This window comes from Pezoporus occidentalis, unplaced genomic scaffold (genome assembly GCF_034315485.1).
Source record: "Pezoporus occidentalis ecotype Australia unplaced genomic scaffold, CSIRO_AGI_Poc_V1 ctg49, whole genome shotgun sequence".
In the NCBI taxonomy this organism is placed as follows: Eukaryota; Metazoa; Chordata; class Aves; order Psittaciformes; family Psittacidae; genus Pezoporus; species Pezoporus occidentalis.
Genome location: NW_026915824.1, coordinates 1,675,228 through 1,692,933, shown reverse-complemented (window position 1 = coordinate 1,692,933; position 17,706 = coordinate 1,675,228). Strand labels below are relative to the sequence as shown.

The following is a 17,706-nucleotide window of genomic DNA, read 5'->3' as shown; positions in this document are numbered from 1 at the left end:
TTGAATTTGTTTAATGCTTATTTGGCTTCCCATATATGAATGATATTGATCATCTTTTGACAAGCACCACTGATGATAATGGGTAAAAGCAGGAGTGTTATTTGTTTTGCTTTGCATTGCCAAGCATGACATTTAAAACATGCCTCTCTTTAAAGGAATTAGTTTTAAACCTTTTAAGGAGTGTTTTCAGAGTCAAGCTTCTCAGGCTTCATCTTCCCACTTCTGCAAGACTAGGTGCTTACAGCAGCTGACCAGCTGTGATCAGCATCACCACCTGCTAGCAGGCATCTTCTCTAGTACTGCTGAAGGACTCCTCTGTAGCCACCACTGGCTTTGGTATACGTCTGTAAAAAGGGTTATACAGTGTGTTTCATTTCTGGAACGAGGGACTGGATTTTATGACCTAAAAATCCCTCTGAGAGCTAGATATGCTTGTATATTGTTAGCCTTTCTTGTGAATTGGAAACTTGGTGAAGGAAAAGACCAAAATTACTTTATTCCCCCTGAAATTTCAGTGCTTCTGAAAATCACATCCATAGAGAGCTCTTGTTAGATCCTGACAAAGAATCCTTGCTTTTAATTAAATTCTAAGTATTTCTTGGTAGTGATTAGAGTTGTTTTAATTATTTCTGTAAGTATGATACCACTGGCTCACGCTGGAGCTTTTCAAAATGGATCTCTCCTACCTCGAAGGACAAATAGTATGCTCTGATGAGTGAACTCATGTGATTTGGTGATACTTTAGTTAACAGATTAGTGTTTCTATGATTGTAAAGATTCAGCTGTCAACTTTCATTTACTTTTAAACCTCACTTTTCTTTTTATCCTGGGGCATTATGGAAGTTGTTTCTTGTAAAATTGGAGTGATCCAAACAAAGAAAAGAAAATTAAAGAATGCCCACAGTTCCCACAAGAGGTGTGGAAAACATGGAGATTATTCAAGTTTTATTGGGGAAAAAAGAGCAAGAAAAAAATGAAGAAGATAAACAATTCTAACACGTAGATCAAGAGGGCATCCCAGCTTGCAGAGAATATTGTGTAGACTGAAGATAGCATTCTGGTGCCTGTGCGGTGGCTATTACTTGCTGGAGCTCCCTGGTGAGCCATTCCCTGTCCTGCTTATCTACTCCCTGTTGCCCCAGACTTAGAACTGTGCAAAGCCCCTCCTGTCACACAAGCAAGGGGACCTGCTCCTGTTCTTTGATCAAAATGACAGCATTGCTCACATGAGGAACACATATGGTACCATACAATGGAGCATGTGCATCTGTATTAGGTTGCCTGATCTGAGTTGCATGACAGTCCTTTCTGTTTCTGACTGGGGAATGATTGAGGTGGGATTCAGTGAATACCTGTAAGTGAGCAGTATGCATCTGGCCACATGATGAGGAAGGTGTCCTGATGTATACCCCACAAATGTGACTATTAGAGGCAGTATGTATTGATAAATTATCCACCTTGAATGTAGCCTAGTCACTAAATTTAGCATTCATGCTAATGGGTGTTAACATTTTAATCTCTTCTATCCTCAGGAAAAAAAAAAGTGAATTAGTGAACGCAAGGTAAAAACATCTTTCTTTGACTCATACTGTTTTGTGAAAAAAAGGCTTCAAAGAGCATCATTCTGTTTAGGTTTTCATAGATGGAACTATTACTAATTCATCCAACTCTTTCTAGTTCACAAGGAGAAGACAGAGAAGTGAAAAGACCTCATTCCAGCAGGATAGCTGGGAATACAAGCAAGTATCACAAGTCCCAGGTGAGAATGCTGTTCTCCAGACATACAGCAGCTAGAAATGTTATCTCCAAAGCCATCCCTTGCCTGCTTGAGAATATCTCACCAGGGGCTGAAGGGCTAGTTCAGATGGAAACAAGAGGTTACTTGCATTGGCTAGTGAATTAGGCACTGTAACTAGACAACTTCTGCTCAAAACCACTTCCAAATGAAAAGAAAGATTTTGAAGAGCTCTCTAAAGCTGGTTACAGGTAATGCAAACGCTACAAGGTGCCATGAAATACATTAGGTGGAGCAGGTAGGGAAGTGGGATTTCTTCTTTAGCTAAAAGCCTTAGCTCTTGTGGAAGTGCCCTATTTCACTTTGCATTAGCTGTTGTAGTGTCCTGACCCACTGGGTACTGATCCAATGCTGTTTGAGGGCTGGTCCACCATATTAATTCCTGTAATTCTTTTTTCAGTATCTGAAATTACTTTGTAATTGGGTGGCAATTGCCATAATAACTCAGACTGTTCACACTCTGAAACATGGAATGTCTGTTTTTCTCCTGATACTTTCCCACTTCCCAAGTGCTCTTTTCAAGTGTTTCTCAGAGATCCTCTAATTGTCTACATGTCATAATTCCCCAAACACATTAAAATAAATGTCATTCCACCCTGCAGTATTTCCATATGTAACCTTGCCTGTAAAATAAATGAACAGAAATCAAATACTGCTACCATTATTCAACATTTCTGCTTCTTTTTAGACAACTTCAGAAAGGCTTTTATTATGTTAGCAATTTTAATTATTTATATCGACTTTATCTCCAAATCTGTGCTTCACCTCTTCTGGGTAAGTGCAGAAACCATTCATTCTTCTAATCCTCCTCCAGCTCATATCAACTTGTTTTTCCTTTTCTCCTTTTGATTTTTTTTTTCATAGCCTTTTGTTTTCTTTTTTTTTCTTGCAAACCTTAACTGGCTCTGCCTCCTCATTTAGTTTCTTCCTCCTCCTCCATTTCCAATACAGATTATTCTTTGTCCTTGGAGCTTTGAGCAGTCCCACGTGAATACCTATCAGTTACTTCTGCTGCTTTGCTGACATGAGTGTTGCAGTATGCAGAATGGAAGAGTCAGCAATGCTTGGACCTTGATTATGAGAAGACCCTCCCTCTGCTACTTAAAACCTCCCTTGCAAACACTGGAGGGGAGGGGAAACACATGGTGGAGCTGATATATTAATACACATACAATAGCACCAATTGCCTGCAGGAGTAAAAAACCCTGAACACCTAACTTGAGAACAAAATTAATTTTAAAATGTAGGTCATATGCTAATGCAGCTCCCAGCGTAACCTGTGTAGCACCACCAAGCACAACATAGGAGTGAACTGTGCCTTCCTGGTTTTCTTGTTTGCTCTTTTTGCTGTTTTCTGTTTGTATGCAGCTAAATCAGTTGTCAGAACCATTGACCACATTAAAGAGAGGATTCCTTCATCTAACGATCAATAACAATGTTTTGCATTATTCTCATGGTGGGGACGGTGGATACTCCTCCTTCACTGCTGATGTGGAACAGAAAGGAAGGATTTCTTCTATGATCATGTTGCTTGGTGGGCAGGCTGTGTCACGGGGGATGCTTGCTGACCTATCTATTTTGTGCTCCACAGCAGTTGTGCCCAGATGCTTTGGCTAGGGGGGCTGGAGAGCTCAGACCTACCAGCAGAAGTAGTTGTGCTTTGTGGCTGCACCTGCATGCTGTGAGCAGACTTAGTGCGTTCACACAGAAAGGTTTGATTTGCACGCACTTGGTAGACCCAGTGCTTTACTGAAACATTAGGCATCCCTTCTCCTGCGTGACCTTCACTGTTTGTCCATGTATGAAGTCTCTGACTGTTGGATGACTGTTCAGCTCTGAAGGGATGGTTTCTTTACTGCTATTGAAGCTGTGTGTTTACCATGTGGTTTAGACATTTGCAAAGTTCAGGACATTAAATGGAGACTGTGACAGATTTAGAGCTGCACAGTAAGAACTTATAAATACCATATGCTGACTTGGGTTATTGGGCTGTTTACTGCATAATTATATTGTTTAATACAGGGGAATGGAGAGAAAGATGCAAGATAAGGTACTTGTCAAAAGTTTGAGTACTGGAGGGCAATGCCAAAGCAAGAAAGAGGCAAAACTTGTCAAGAAAAACCAAGCCAACAAATGCAGAAGTGGCATTTGGGGAAAAAAAAAACACCAAACCCAAACCAAATCAAAAACCAAATACCAGAAGTGTCTTAAGAAAAGGGGATGGTTGGCTTTTGAACTCCTAGAGCACCTATCTGGTGAAAGGCTGAATATGGGTGTCTGAGGAAACTGAGCTCACCTGTGTTAGTGCCTGGAGGAAGCAAGCATGTAGACCTATACCAAACATATGTGCTCTTGCCTGCAGAGCCTGGTGACCTGTGTAGTGTGTGTTAAAATGGGAATTCAGTGATGCTAATTAGTATTGTAGGAGTTTATTTTTTGTCTCTTTTGGTTGTTAAAAAAAGTCATTGTAAAAAGACTTGAGTTTTCTTTTAAGATCATTTAAAACGTTTTCCTTCACTTTTTGTATCAAAAGGCTCAAGAAATTACAAGTCAAGCAAGACATTGTTTCAGGCCAGTAAATTTCTTTTTTTCCTGCCTCAGCTTTTCAACTCAGTAGAAAATTAAAGGGATTTGTGCAGGCCAAAGTATCGTTTGGATCTTCCAGCAAACTGTAAGAGAATCAGTCCATACAGCTGTTTATAGTTGGTCCTGTACTTTAAAAACTCCCTCCTCAAAAAGCTTACCACTGAAAATCCCCAAAGGCTTTAGGACTGTCCAGTCACTGCCATGTTGCAGTCTGATTCTGATGGAAGAGCTGGGAACTGAATCTAGTAAATAAGAGTAAAGTCTTTATCGAGCCCTTCCACCCAGTATGACAAGTACATCAGCATATAATATATGTTCTTTATGTTGGCAGCACTGGGCTGCAAGCCACTTGGCTACCTGATATTCCAGCAGCTTTAGAGATGTGGCTCCTGCTGTGCATAGAACAGTTGAATTTCTTGGCAGACCGGTACAGCCCACCTTGATCTCCACGTGCTTGGATCTGGAGTGGTTTGGTATTACTGCTAGTATGTTCTAGCTGGCAAAGCAGGCACAGTTAAGCTAGCACGGGCATTGTAGCAGAAATCATGAAATTGCAGCAGAATCACAGAATACTGCCAGAGAAGATATAAGAAGGCCCCTTGGAGAAAAAGAGAAAAATAGGTAGAGGTGTAGTATTATATCATACGTAGTTACAACACAGGTTGCCATTAGAGAAAGGACTAATTAAATCTTGTGTACCAAGGACACAGTCATTTCGTTGGGTTGCTTCTAGCAAAGATGAGCATGTGGCTCCTGGCACAAAGCATGTGAGGAGAACATAAGAATTCCACTATTTCCTTTTCGCTCCTGCAAAAAATAATTGCTGCACTCATTTATTTGCGAAAGCTGGCTGCCTGGATAGGGTGGTACCATGAGGTGTTGAGAAAAGGCTTAGATGTTGTGCACTTGAATGGTGATTTTACTGAACGAACAACTGCCCATTTAAATGTCTGCTTAATTATAGTGGTGCCAATTTGTCCCATGCTTATAACAGTTGTGTCAGCATTTTTACAATAAACCTTCGTTACCTAAATTTTATATCTGCCTGTAAAATGTTGCTCTAGGCAGGTATGTGATGTATAAGACAGAGGTAGAAAAAATATAAAAATGTCCATTACAAATTAAATTATAAGTGGGCATCATGATTTTGAAGAAAATATTGTAGCTTGGGCTTATCTAACAAACTTGCAGTAAAGGTATGCCTGCTGTAGGGAAGAGCTTTCTTGTCCTGGAAAGGGTCGCAGCTGGCTGTAGTACTGCATACTTCAGTCTGCTAGCCCTCAGTTGAACTGGTGATTACCACATCTGCTGTGATAGAGCCCTCTGACAAAGTCATTTCATGTCTCCAGTAAACTTCCATACCCTCAACTCTTGCATGAAATGGCATGGCACATTTTCCATCCCCTTTAGCTTCTTTTGTCTTTCACCTCTCTGCTTTTATCTTTTGTTTTTGGGTTTGGTTTTCTTTTTCAAAGTAAGCAAAACAACACTTCTTATGATGTCTCCTAACATTGCAAAAATCCACAAATGAAAAATTCAGCAAACCAGTGCTACTGGTTCCCACACACCTATGTTTTTCTGCAGCATTATGCTCTCTTTCTTAGAAGCACAGGTTTCAATGCCCTCTCAAGAGAGAAAAATCATTTAGAACAAGGAGGTCTTTCCCTGACTGGCTTTTCTAATCTGCTTGACTTTCCTGCCTCTATCTCAGCTGTCCAGGTGCTTCTGTACTTTCCTAAACCCAGCTTTGACTGGCTCACATCTATTAAAGGACCTGCTCATTTACAGCACTGGTGACATGAGGAAGTGCTATTGCCCCCATTTATTTGACTAAATATAGCCCAAATGAGATTTAATGACTTGCCCAAAGGAGAACAGCATGGGCAGGAAATGATTGAGTCTGATCTGTCATAAGGAAAAGATAACTTTCCTCCTTTTCTGGGTAACTTTGTTTTTAAAGAGGAATTTGGGAAAGATATTTCTAAAAAGCACTAACCAAGATGTTATACGAGAGTATCTTGTCATACCTTAATTTATAATCCCACAAGCTGTGTTTTCAGACTTTTACTTGGAGTTTAAATGCATGTTGTCAGTTTTGCTCATCCATTTTTCACATCTGCAGGTGTTCACTTTTGTTATGTTTGCGCAAATCGGGTATTTAAATGTCAAAAACTCTGATATGATCATGTCTTTGGTTCATCTTCCCCTGTTGAGGTAACTGCAGGGGCCTCTGATTATTAAGTAATGGGAATTAACAAGACAAATGTAAACATTTGTTCAAAGGGACTGTATTTGGAAACCTTAATTAGAGGGCATGAAGCCATTAAAGAGTAAAAGCCTGCCGGCCTGGGGCTGAAGTGAAATGCTGGCCTTCACAACTACAAGCCCAGCCAGTTTCTCTACACTGAAGGGTTTATTTTTGTTCAGAGAAACAGTTGGAATAGTCCATTTTATTTTAGTTTGTTTGTTTGGTTTTTTTTTAATAGTTAAGGCTGAGACAATTTTTTTCCCTATACCCATTTTCAATACTTTATGCAACATCTACTTTCAGCAGGGACTTACAAATATACCCATGTGCTTCTTTCTGACATGTATGCTGGCTGTTGTTGAGCTGCTTTGAAATGCTCATTTTGTAAAAATTCTTGTGTTTCTTTGTTAAAATTCATGCAAGTAAATAAAGTATAATCTGCAAAAGCCAGAGATAGCTTTTAATTGTACAGGAACAGCACTGAATTTCAGTGGCTCGTGGCTTCTCTATTTTAAAGCATATTCTGCTTAACACTCTTCAGCATGTATCTTGCAGGCGTTTTTGCTGCTTTCAAAAAGCATGACAAAAGGGAGAATGAAAAAAAAGTTTTTGTTTTTTTTTCCTTTTTTTTGCATTTCTCTAGGTTTAAAATAACAAAGAGAAACTCAATTGAAATATCCCTTAATGAGATGGAGGGGAATTGTTTGCTATTGGTATAATACATGTCCTAGTGTTGCTTTTGTGATTGTGAAATGGATGTGTAGTGGGCCTGGCTGGGATAGAGTTAATTTTATTTGCAAAAGCTTGTAGGGTTCTACGTTCTGGATCTGTGATCAAAACAGTGTTGATAACGCGCCAGTGTTAGTACTCAACAGCGCTTATGCAGTGTCAAGGCATTTTATGCTTCTTGCATTGCCTCACCAGCAGTAGGCTAGGGTGCGTGAGAGCTGGGAGGGGACACAGCTGGGACAGCCAAGCCCAGTTGACCCCAAAGGATATCCCATGCCATATGACACTGTGTTCAGCATGCAAAGCTGGGGGAAAGGAGGAGGAAGGGGGGCCATTCAGAGTTACAGTGTTCATCCTCACAAATAACTGTTGTGTATGCAGCTTCCGCTTTGCCTATTAAACTGTCTCAACTCATGATTTCCACACTTGCCTTTGATTCTCACTCCCATCCCACTTAAGGTTTGTGGGAGTGAGGGAATGGCTGTGTGGGCATCAGCTACCTACCAGGGTTAACCCACAACATGGCAGAAGCATGTCAGAGGGAAAGTAGGTGCTGGGTATTGTCAACCTGACTAATGAGAACCACCAGTAGGGGGCATGTGGTCAGAGACTGAAGTCATGTTTCGCAGCTCGCTTTGTGTTTTGCAAGGCTGCTTCTTTAGGGCAGCTGGAGAATGTTCGGAAGTTGAGGTAGGAGCATGACAAAAGGAAGCAAGTTGTGGATAAGAGTACAGCTGAGTATGGTTTGTAGAGGAATTGTCTTGAGAGAAAGGAATATCTAAGTTGTTAGGGTGCTCTTCAAAGAGGACAGCATGAATGTCCTTACAGTCCTCCCCTTGCCAAGGAAAGGAAATCAATCCAAGGCAGTGCAAATGTGTGTCCTTACCTCCTGTAATCCACAGGGCTTTTTGGATGGCAGCCTCATTCTTTGAGAGCAGAGTGCTAATATGCATGATCAGCTGGTGAGCTCTTGATCATCTTATCAATTCTTTACACCTTGTGTGTTTTTCTGCTGTCTTGGTCCAAGAATTAGATGCAGCATCTCCAAAGGCTATGCCAATGCTCTGGTTATGTTGTTTAAATAAAACACAGTCAAAACTCCTGAGGGTCAGAAACAGTTCCTATTGAAGGTTCCTATGGGATTAATATTGGACCCTTTGTTAGGGCCCGATCAATTAAGCTGTTAGCTTGGTCCAAGAAATTTACTGTCTGTTGCACAGTTGCAAGTCTAAGTGCTGATGCTGAATAAGGAGGACTGCCTGGGTAGCATTATGTTGGTAACTATACTAAGTGAATTCAGTCCCAGAGTGACTGTTTCTAAAATGCATAGTGGAATGAATTACAGCACCACTAAAGGGAATGAATTGGGTAAACCTACTTTGATGGCAAAATGGCTTCAAATACATGCCTCTTTGCTACTCCAAAAGGCTTCAGTGTATCTGGTGTGTAGGCTATGATCTTCACTTCTGCTCCACAGGGTATTCACCATCTTGTTGCTTGCTGTGTGTACTCCCTGCAAAGTTTCCTTTCAGGTGCTCTTGTAGTATTGTGCATTAGAAATTCACAAGGGAAATCCAGGAAGCAGTGCTTGAGATTTTCAAATGACAGGCAGATAGCTATTAGCAGTAATCCTCTTTCTGTATTCTCCAAAGAGCTCTTTGACAAGGGTGTGTGCAGGACAGGAAGCACTTGACAGTATTCAGCTCAAATCCTTCCACTGCAAATGAAGGAAGCAGAGACCCTCCATCATCCTCAGCACTGGTGCAGACAGCCTGCCCTGGGAGGCAATGTCTCCATAGTTGTATGTGGTGGGGGCCAGTCTCCTGCATCTTCCTAAAAGGCCACCCAGAAGTTATGTGGGCTTGGAGAGCAATAGACACTGAAAGTTATGGTCAGCACAAATCCTGCAGCCAAAAGCCCCTGAAACAACACTGAGATGAGCACTGTGTGGGGTTGTATGGGTTTTTTGATCCCCCCCCCCAGCATCCTCATCCCTCTTCTTCCCTTACTTGTGTGTGATGGATGGATGGCAGTGAAGTAGCTCTCCTGTCACAGCTAAAAGAAGGGTGATCCCTACTTGGTCAGCTAAGTGCTTTCAAGTCCCACAGGGCCTACCTGGAGCTGTTGACAGCCAGAGGAAAAGGGGAGTGGGATTACAGAGGAAGGATGTTCTTAGTTTAAGAAGCTCTGCACCTTTGACTTGGGGGGGGGGGGGATGACAGTATGGGTCAATGCTATTTCTATAGGACAAAGAATAGGTTATCCTGCTGAGGATGTGTAAGTGGGACTGGCAGTAAGGTCGTGTCTAGGAAATAAGAGATGTAAAGCTTTCTTTTGCAGAAGGAAGGCATCCAGTTGGCATGTCCATGTCTGACCATCAAAGAATCTCTCTTCCAAGGCTGTCTGTGACTTTCGGGCTGCATCTCATGGCTGTAGGAAGGATTACTTATTGTTTAAATACAGCCCCTCAAAACTAATGTGTAGAGTGAGAATTCTCCCTGTTCTGTTTTTTGTCCATAATGAACTTCCCAATGATTCTTAAATAAATTACAAGTTATGCATTTTCTTTAAATTGCATATTGCTTATCTGTACCTTTTATAGACATAAAAGGGAAGAAGTTGGCCAAGTGGGTTGGCTGTGGTGAAAACAACCTTTCTGTGTTGCATATGTATAAGTGTGTACTGTGGGCATGCAAATCCAAAGGAGTGTGATTGTACTTCAGCTGATGTCAGTGAAGTTACAAATTATAAACAAAATCAAGATTTGTCTCACTGTGGCCTTCTTTGAATCCGTACTTCCTTGATCTATGGTTTTAGCTGATTTACAGTTAGTGACTCCATAATTCCAGACTTTTCTGCCAAAACCCATCAGCCTTCCCCATGAAGATCTAAGCTTTTATTTGGGAAGGAAATAATTTAGTTAATTTGCTGAATAAGTGTGTGGTAGTGTTTTGTGGGTAAGCCTAAGGGAGAAGATTAAAATCACAAAACACATTTGAACATCAGCTGGCTGTATAAAATGCAAGACAATGAAAGTCAAGACAATGACAGCAACAATTTAATAGTTTATTTAAAAATCTCTAGCATTTTGCTACAAAACTGCATAGTGATCTGGGCTCTGAAATGCTTGTGTGTACAATGGGTACGATAGCTTTTCTTATACCAAGACTTGGATTTAAACTGGAAGCAACTGGAAGAACATTACTTTGTAGAAAGTCTGAGGACGCTCTTCCCTTGTTTGCTGATCAGTCTAGCTATTGGCACATGTGAGCTCTTAATCTTAAATTACATCATTTCAAAGAAATCTGCACTCAACATTTGCATTAAAGGATCGCTTTTAAACAAATACTAGCAATAACCACACGATAAATTCTGGCTTTCCATAAGTTCATTACTGTCTGCTTCTGATTGCCCTGCTGGCATTGTATCATCTCTCTCATGACACAACTGTTGACTAAGGCTTGATGTTTCACACATGGAACTTTGTGAAAGTTTCACCAGACCACACAGCTGATTTAAGGAGCTAGCAGGTTTCACCATCCGCTGCAGGAAGTCAGTTTGAGAAACAAGGTGGAAAGAGACAAGAGGGTTCTGATTAAAAACAGCAAACCAAACCTAAGACAAAACCCCTTCTGTACAGAAGTAGCTAGTGAAATTAATGTTACTTTATGTAAATCCAGTAAGTGGTTGTGACCATAAAGTGACCAGAAGCATAGGAATAAGGCTGAAGTTGAAAGAATAGACAAGCAGGTCCCAGGAGTGTGAAGATACATCATGTTTAGCATTTCCCTTTTGTTTGGGTTTACATCATGAACAGCTGTGTGATCTGATCGCTGCGGGTGGACACCATCAATTCAGCTTTATCTTGTTCATATTCATAGACCATTCTGTGAAATAACCCAATTTCAGCTTCAAGGGTGCTGCAAAAGCCAGAAGCAGTTTGTTCTGGTGGTCTAGGAAAAGTAGCCCTTCTAAAGGAGAGAAATAAACTTTCCCTGCTTATAAAATTAATGAAATAAAGAAAAATGGGGCTTTGAAAAGCTTTAAGGGCTTTTGTAGTTGTCCTGGCTGTGGCTAGGTGACTTGGTACCAAACTAGAGGCATTCTTGAGGTTATCCTGGTAACATAAGATTTGAATTAGTGATGTTTAAGCCTGTTAAAACATAAATTGAGGTTGGGACCGCAACATTGCTTGAAATTGCTAGTAATAACAATGTCTCTGTATCTGTGGAGTCTGTTTAAAGGAGTATGATAAAAAGGGGGGGGGGGGGGAGAGTGGAAGCTATTTAATACTCAGTTGCTGTCCCTTTCAGAACATTTGGGTATCTTAAGTTCAGCATGATGAAATCACAGACAAAAAAAACAAACCCTGACCAAAATCTGAAAGAGCTGGTTCTAAAGTGTTTAATTTAGGGATCTCAAAACATACTTTTACTGTATGTGGTATTGCAGTCTCTGTGTTCAAAGCAAGTCAAGCTCCTAAATCATATTAGTTCATTGATGCGGTCACCTCTCTGTTTCTTTCCTGAAAACTCAAGGCTCATGGCATCACACTTTATAATGAAGACTGAAACTTTTTTTTTTTTAAGCAAAGGAGGACTTTTACAGAATCCTTTAACTCCAGAAAAGGCAGTAAGAATCTTGAAACATAGGATTTTCAATACTATGTATTTTCAGTACTATGTATTATATGCTGCCTCATTTTTGACCACAGGGTAAGCATGTTTCATCTGTCTGTGATGGGCAAGTTGAGACAAGATGCAATGGTGTTATTCCTCCCAGGATCCCAGCATGAGGACAAACCCCACTATTCCTCACTCTGTTCCCATTGCATTGGCCAGTGAACTCTAAAGGGCTCTACTGTGCTTAACTTTATGATGTGTTTAGTTAACCGCTATCAATCTCTTTGGGGTTTTATCTTGGTTCTTATGGTGCTTACTGTGGTTTAAACTATCAAGATTCAGAGTGTGTGCAAGTAGTATTTTGTAACTGAAAGGTGTTTTCCATTTCCATTTCCATCTTGTTCATAGTCCTTGAATTAAGTCACCATGGAAAAATGCCAAAAAATACACCCTTATTTTTTTGGCAAATAAATGTAAAAAACTTGATGCCTCAAGCATATTACATGCTTTGCAGGAAATTCCCAGCCTCTTACAACAAAGAGACAGCCAGGCACTGTATCAGCTTTTCAAAGCAGATCAAAATTGCAGTTACTTTCAGGGATTGTGCAGCTCAATGTCAGAGCTCACCTTTTTGAGTACCATTCACATGCACCCATTTCTAGATGCCTGGTATCCAAGATGTATTCTGTGGCCACTGTTTGACGGGCACTATCACATGAACCAGATACCCATAGCAACTTCAAAATGCTAAGAACTAAATTGACAAATACAGATGCACATGTATCTCAAACTGGAGAGCCCAAGCATATAGCGTGTTACTGAGGTACTATAGTATATTTCATTAGTAACAAGAGCACTTTTTATATTGGAATATTTGAATGTGTTTGAGGTGAAATTCCATTCTACAACAAGGAATTTAGGAGTTGTCATCCTATTATATGAAGACTATTTGATGTGTATTGATATAGTGTGTGCTGATAAACCTAACTGCGTTTTCATGAAAAGTGTTTTATGTGGGATCAGGCTGTGTAAAGCAGAATCACCCTAGACAAAGGGCTGAGCCTAGAAGACATATTATTAATAGTTACTTGTGTTCTAGCAGAAAGATGTAAATTGCCCAATTCATGTTCTCATATCAATACATTAGCCTTCAGTGCTTGTGTCTGGCATGCCAGTAAAGTCATGGGAAAAGGGGTTCCCATCTTGAGGTGGTGCAGCATACAGCAAGGACATATGTATGATCCCCATGGCAAATTAAGAGGTATTTGGCCTTGCTTGTCTCCATTCTTTTCCTCTTCAGTTACTATGGTCTGAAGGATGGGATTCTCCCAAGGGAGACACAAGGCATTTGTGGTGTACCAGGACCAATCTCCTTTAAACAGGCTTCAAACCAAATTAAACTCAACATCTAAATAGCTGTGATCTCGGGTGGTGGTGGTGGAAATAATTAGAGCCAAATCTGGACCTCCCAATTCAAATCCCAAGGACAGCTTAAAACAATGGTTGTACGTGGACTGTGACTGGTACTTAGGATGTAGGCTGCTGGCTCTTTTTTGCTCTTCAGTCACAGCAAGAAAAACTAGGGGCAGGACTTCTAACCTCATAGAATAGCTAGGTTTGGAAAGGACCTTAAGATCATCTAGTTCTAACCCGCCTGCCATGGACAGGGATACCTCACACTAGACCATGTTGCCCAAGGCTCTACCCAACCTGGCCTTGAACACTGACAGGGATGGAGCATTCACAACTTCCTTAAGCAACCCATTTCAGTGCCTCACCACCCTCACAGTAAGGAACTTCTTCCTTATATCTAACCTAAATTTCCCCTGTTTAAGTTTAAACCCATTACCCCTTGTCCTGTCACTGCAGTCCCCAATGAATAGTCCCTCTCCAGCATCTTTGCAGGCCTCCTTCAGTTACTGGAAGGCTGCTATGAGGTCTCCATGCAGCCTTCTCTTCTCCAGGCTGAACAGCCCCAACTTTCTCAGCCTATCTTCATACAGGTGGTGCTCCAGTCCCCTGATCATCCTTGTGGCCCTCCTCTGGACTTGCACATCATCCTTTCATGTCATTTGCAGATAAAAAAATTCTGATCAGCAGCTCTGTAAAGCTGGTACAACAGGATCAGTGGGCTGTAGTTCATGCCACAACTGCAGGCAACCATTGCACACTGGCCTGGACTGGTAAGGCACATCCCTGAATGCTACCTTTTTTTCATGCTGGGGACATTTTTGGGGAGAAGCTGACCAAAGGGAAAAGTTATTGCACACTCTGTGAGTCTGACTGAAAACTCCGTAACTGCTTTTAGTGCTTTTATGCCCTGTGGAATTCCTAGAGCAAGTTTTTCTTGCCTTATGGATGAAAGAGGTGCCTGGATGTCCCAGAATGCATTATTTTCCTCAAGTCAAACGTTTTGATCAAGATGGAGTTAGTTCTCTTTTCTCCTCCTGTTTACCTGTACTGTATTTCATGTGATGGGGCACCATGGTATCACATTGTGATGTGGGAGCGTAATTTCCTTCCTCCTCCTTAGGATCTGAACACTTCCATTGTATGCTTGGATTGCACATTCTCACTTCAAGCTGCTTTTTCCCTGCTGCAGCTTTTTCCCTGCCACAGCTTTTTGAAGATACTGGTAAAATTTTGACTTTTAGCACATCTTGTAATGTATAAATTTATCAGATAAATGTGGATCTCCTGTAGAGCCTAATGATGTAAAAAAATAAACCGTGAAAGCAGTGCCAAGTTCAGTTCATGAACATTAGTAGTTTTAATGGCAAGAGTTTATGGTGGAAACCTTTTGTGGAAGGCTCATGTCACTTAGACACAAATAACTGTAGTGACAGTACAAAATTATCATTGATTTCAACAGGGTCAGGATTTAAAGCTTTAGTTTCAAAAAGCAGTTGAGAACTGAGTTACTGCTATATACCGGTGTGATCGGGAGCCTAGATTCATAGCTTGAAAACTTAGTTGTGCAATGTAGCAAAAATATTCAGGAAGGCTCTGAAAAACTTCCCTTTTCACTCACTTTTTATTCTCACTTATTTGATAGCCTGTGGAGTACTGCCTGTCAGTTATCCGTGTAGGAATACCTAAAAGTTTGAGACTTCTAGAACTTAAAGTCTGGAAATCATTTTATGGCTCTAAAGTCAGATTCTGCTGTTACTCAATATTTGTGTGGAGCCACAGGTGATTTACGTGTCCTCTGGCCCAAAGATATTGCAATCTAAATTAAACTCTACAAGACAAGATACTAGGGGAGATAACAGCAAGTAAGGAAATGGAGGAGGAATCTGCTGGGCAGGTTTATGGGCTGTTTGGGAAGTACCACCATGTAGCATGTCAAAAACTTTTTGCATTTTTAAAAGTAGGGCAATGATTAGCCTGTTATTATGTGGAACAGCGTTGTGGATTACGGAGCTATAGGAAATAGTCTTAAGGAAGGAGTTGCGTGAAGCCTGTGGGAGCAGATCCATAATAATCAGACTGTATGCTGCAGAAATAAATATCCTATTTGACTAGAAAGCCTAGATTTTTTTTTTTTACCTCTGTACTGAAATGGAGCAGTGCACTGCTCAGAAGCACTTGAATCTAACAAAGCACCCCCACACCTGGGTTTTCTCTTCTACTTGCTTTTGGAATTCAACCATGAGCTAAAAAAAGACCCTGTCCCCTCCTGCTCCAGAAGCAACTGAAAATAAGTGTAGGTCAAAAAAATAATGACCAGTTTTTTGTTGTTTACTGGTATTTGTTTCCTTTTCTACCTTCTGCTTTTGAAAAATCTGGCTTTTGAAAGACTTTTTCCTTTCTCCCTTTTCCCCCTTAAGCCCTCTGCTGTTTTGCTTCTTTTTACTGTATTCTTTACATTAGCTCAGATTTTCTATAGCAGTTACAGGCTTTTGCTCTTCCACGTTTTTGGACTGATGTTCTTGAAAGCTCTCACCTCTAGAAATGGCATTTCTTGAGGAAACTGGCAGTTTTATGTTTCTTATTCAGCATACCAGGAATTATCTGCACTGGGCTAACACTCTCAGTTACAAGGCAAGACCAGTCTCTTAAAGCACACACATAGCATTCAATTTTAATGTTGTCTTGTAACTATCTGAAATTCACATTATTCACGTTTCTATTTTATCAAGCATGTACTCTGCCTTGTAATCGTGGATGCTTGCGAAGTATCAGTCTTCAGCCAGGGAAACATCTTGGACATTTTTTAAATCAAAAAATTGCTAGTTTAATCTGAAAAAGATGCATGTAGAGATAAAACAAAATAATTACCATAAAAGATGTCTCTAGCCTGGGATCAACAATGATTTGGCCAAATTACGCCTATAAACAGATCCAAAGAGATTTCCTAAAGCACTGAGCATTGTTGCCCATAGAAGTGGGTGCTTCATCCCTGGCAGTGTTCAAGACCAGGCTGGACAGGGCCTTAAGCAACCTGGTCTAGTGGAAGGTGCCCCTGCCCATGGCAGGGGGGTTGGAATGAGATGATCATTAAAGTCCCTTCCAGCCCAAACCATTCTATCATTCTGTGATTTTATTTCTGCAACAGATGTGACTGGGTTAACTCCTTCTCTGTTGTTGACACTGATTTGCTCTGACATCTTACGTCTCTTACTCCAGAGTGTGTACGTGCAGTGTGACATATGATATTCCCAACAGCTTGACCCCTTAACAAGGGCATGATGCTCCACAAGTTAAATGGAAAGTTTGGGTAGTTTATCTACTTTGTTCTTATATCAAGGCAAGGTTTAATATGAAATTCTACTGGAGGAAAGGAATATCTTACCTGTCACGTAAGAAATCAAAATGTAAGAATGTTCCTACTTTATTTTCATAACAAAAAAAAGTTTATTGCTGACTTGCAGTGGGAGTTTTCCATTACCCTGAAGTAAGTATCAGCATAATACTCTGAAATAATTTTCTGGTTCAGGCAAGTTGGCTTTCCATTATTTACTGGATGATACCGCTTTTCTTATTCACTGTTAAATCCTATTTGGACTTCTGGGCTCAGGGTGCCAATTTTGGCTAATCTGACACATTCATTTTGCTGTATTGCAAAATATACAAAAAAATATGCCCCTGGCCACCCTAGTTGTGCTAGGCTCCATCAGAGATACTGCAGAGACAGGCTGGCTCTCCTGGGGGATGCAGCCCAGGGTAGGGGAAGGGAAAGGAGGCTAGAGGGAGACAAAGGTGACCTCAAAGCAACTTCATCCCCTCTGTTTTCCCGCTGCTCCTGCAGCTTTTGTAGGAAACATGATTCTTTGTGCCCAGTGAATTGGCCCAAAGTAGACTTGAAATGCATGTGCTATGGCACTTTGTTTATGTTAAGCATACCTCTGGTATGCTTTTGTGGTGGGGCTTCATGGGAGCTTGCACAAGACAGCTTGTGGTTGCACTATGCAGGGGAATCAGCAGTAACAAACATTCTGATTGTTTGACTTACGGATAGGAAGAACTCAGTCATTTATAACTACACTGGCAAAACTTAGAGAAAGGGCATAAATCGTGTTCTCTGATGAAGGTTTTTGTGGAAGCTGCTGTTTGCTAAGGGTGTAGAGCCAGTTAGCCATGCTGTACCTCTCCCTGTGCTAGTAGATGAGCGGATGATGGGGTGTGCATGTCTTGCTTTTGTACCAAATTCTCAGTTTTTTGAGTGTGGATTAAAATTCCCAGGGCCATCAAAACGCCATGGGTTGCCTGGATGTCCCTATGAG

General features: G+C 40.9%; 1 long non-coding RNA gene across 1 annotated transcript; it reads left to right on the top strand.

Moving 5' to 3' along the window:
* Window positions 1–1,628: 1,628 nt before the first annotated feature.
* On the top strand, window positions 1,629–3,218 carry LOC134172979 (uncharacterized). The gene is made up of 2 exons (XR_009968083.1): window positions 1,629–1,759; window positions 2,747–3,218. It is a non-coding gene; the product is annotated as an uncharacterized LOC134172979 (long non-coding RNA).
* Window positions 3,219–17,706: the final 14,488 nt, after the last annotated feature.